This window comes from Festucalex cinctus, chromosome 18, assembly GCF_051991245.1.
Source record: "Festucalex cinctus isolate MCC-2025b chromosome 18, RoL_Fcin_1.0, whole genome shotgun sequence".
NCBI classification, from domain to species: Eukaryota; Metazoa; Chordata; class Actinopteri; order Syngnathiformes; family Syngnathidae; genus Festucalex; species Festucalex cinctus.
This window is the reverse complement of record NC_135428.1, coordinates 20,081,730-20,084,488: the sequence shown is the minus strand read 5'-3', so window position 1 is coordinate 20,084,488 and position 2,759 is coordinate 20,081,730. Positions and strand designations below refer to the sequence as shown.

Below are 2,759 nucleotides of genomic sequence, written 5' to 3'. Positions count from 1 at the left end.
ATGCTGGGTGGCCTCCATTTACGTAATGATTCGGACACGTATCTATCACGTTTGTTTTCTGCGTTTAAAATGGTACATTGTTGCTGCATCGTTGGCTGTTCGAACAAAGCCAAGGGGGAAAATGGTCGGCCTTTCTTCCGAATTCCGAAAATAACTAGGAACCAGGGCCTGGAGACAGAGGAGTGCGGACTCCGGAGGGAAGTCGTTACTTTGGGCTCGTGTGTGCAGCGATCACTTTGTGAGCGGTAAGCTTGTTTACCTTCATTTAATGCATGAGGATTAATAACGTTTCGACCGCCCATATATGGGCAAGTTGCTTATGTTTTGGATTCATGAGTAAGCAAGTTCGGTAGTACAAGCTGGCTAGCGGACGTTAGCCGAAAGCTAACATCGAACATTTTCACCCAAGTAGTGCCAGTGCAAAGTGTTTACTGCTGAAATTGGATTGATTAGTCTTGGGCTCTTAATGCCGATAACATGTTTTTTTGGTGGCAAAATGTAAACTTGGAAAAAAGAGACAGAAGGGGCTGATGCAAGAAAACAGACCCCCGGTAGCCTACACATCATGCTAAAGAACTTATTCACGGCCACCCTACTGCGGCAAAATAACCAGTCTTTCCATATTTTATTTGTTTATATATTTGTTTATTTTAACAGGTCGCCCTGCGCCCGTTTTTCTGTCCAATCATCCCGACTGGGCTCCAACATTAAAGTTGGGTCCCAAGTTACAACATCTATGTCTCAGCTCAGTCGGTGCCAAGATATGAACGTGCACAGGAGAGACAAGCAAAGAAAAGACGACTCGAAGTGGCAGAGAGTTTGTTGCAGTTATGCAGCCAGATGGCTCCAGTAACCTGTACCCTCAAGTACTGCTGACATCATTGACTCTGGTATGCCACTCAGAATTCATTACATGATATATTGTATGCATGAGTGAATGTATGTGTTTATGTTTGTGTGTGTGTACACGCACCTTATATTTTAGAGACATTTGGAAGTGTTTATAGAAATAAGTATTTGCCTGTAGCAATGTTCATACATTAAAAAATGCAACAAAATGTGTACATTTCTTTTACACTGACAAAAAAACAATACTACTGTACTATATTAAACCTTTTACTGGTACCGTATTTTTTTGTGATCTTTTTTTTTTTAATTATTATTATTATTTCTTTAGGGATCTCATGCCACACCGACTTGATTGCCAATGACATGATGGAAACGAAGGCGAGCATCAAAGCATTGGAGGAGGACAACATGCGACTGTTTGTTTGGCGCTAATAAAGGCAGCGATTATACAAATTCTATTGTTGGGTTTGTTTACAAAGCTATACATAGAACAAATGACAGGATTTGACTCAATGTGCAATATGGTCCCTCTTAAAACTCATTCACTGCCAGTCATTATAGAAAATTTTTACATTTCCAATACTCACGTGATATTACATTCAATAATTATATATAAACCGAATCTACCAAATAACAGAATAGACTCCCTACTTTTTGTCCCGTCCCGTTCTTTTATAATTGACAGCAGAAAAATGTAGGTTTGCCAAAATACAGCCATTTCTCCCATGGACTCTGAAACTGTGTTTATTTCCTATAAAATGGGGCAATGATGTCATCTACCGGTGGTTGGGCATCAGTAAAGTTGTTTCCAAGTTTGATATTTACAGTGGAGCATGCTCAGATTCGCCCCCATTTAGCACCGCTCTAAAAAATACAATTGACAAGTATACTTGTCAAAGGCAGTGAATGAGTTAAAGTAATGGCATAAATCTCTATTATTTCTAAAAGCATAAAAAATGAAGTGAATAATGATTAGATGTAGTAATTTCAGGGATAAAATTGAACTGTTAATTAATGTATTTATTTTAGCACAGGTGCCTACCATCCTGATGACGGTATGATGTAATGTTGATGGGGTACGCAATGACTTTCATTATGCTATGTACAGAGGAAAAAGTTGCTCTCTTTTAAATTTGTTTAATGTAAGACAAGTACCAGTACTGTGTTTCAGTTTTCCCAATAATCCTTGTTTCACACTTGTCACAAAACCACTGTCCTTTTGGCAGTCTAGATTGGCACACTTCAAGTGATATCATTTGATTTTACAATCTGCTGCAGCACAAAAAACTACTTTATTCCGCATCTTTGAAGTACATGAGCAAGTGGTAGGTGACAGCGGCTGAGCAGGAACACTGGAAGTCCACTGCTGATCTAGTAAATGCTCTCCCGAGCAGTTCAGGTAAGGAGGGGACTTTGGGAAAAAAAAAACTCTGGCTTTTCCAGCTGGCCAAAACGAGCGATCTGGGTGGACTCGCTCAATCACACTTTGTCCATACCACAAAGTCGCAGAAGTCCCGTCCAGTTAAACTCATCTGTGCCTGAATCTGAAAATATTACAAACATTGTAATGAAAATATGAAACATAGAATTAAATAAGAAACTACAAAAAGTAAAGCCATACATACCTGGTAATAATATTGGTGTTGTCGTGACAAGTGATGGGAATTGTTGCCATCCGGCACCAGACAGAAATTGGGTGTTGTGACAGCCTCCTTAACCGTGAGATCATAAGAAAAGCTGTCAGTATGCTCAGTAGTTACCATGAACACGTTTTATTGTACTGGAAACTGAAACTAAAAATACGTCCTCTGAGAGTGGTTAACCTTAACCATTTAGAATAAGTTGATTAAGTAACATGTAACTAGTGAAAGGGTAGCATTAAATTTAATTAAGCCACGGGGAGGCTGTGC

At 39.3% G+C, this 2,759-nt stretch overlaps 1 long non-coding RNA gene across 1 annotated transcript; it reads left to right on the top strand.

Moving 5' to 3' along the window:
• LOC144005781 (uncharacterized) lies at positions 1–1,344 on the top strand. Its single transcript, XR_013279650.1, has 3 exons — positions 1–245; positions 658–890; positions 1,178–1,344. It is a non-coding gene; the product is annotated as an uncharacterized LOC144005781 (long non-coding RNA).
• Positions 1,345–2,759: the final 1,415 nt, after the last annotated feature.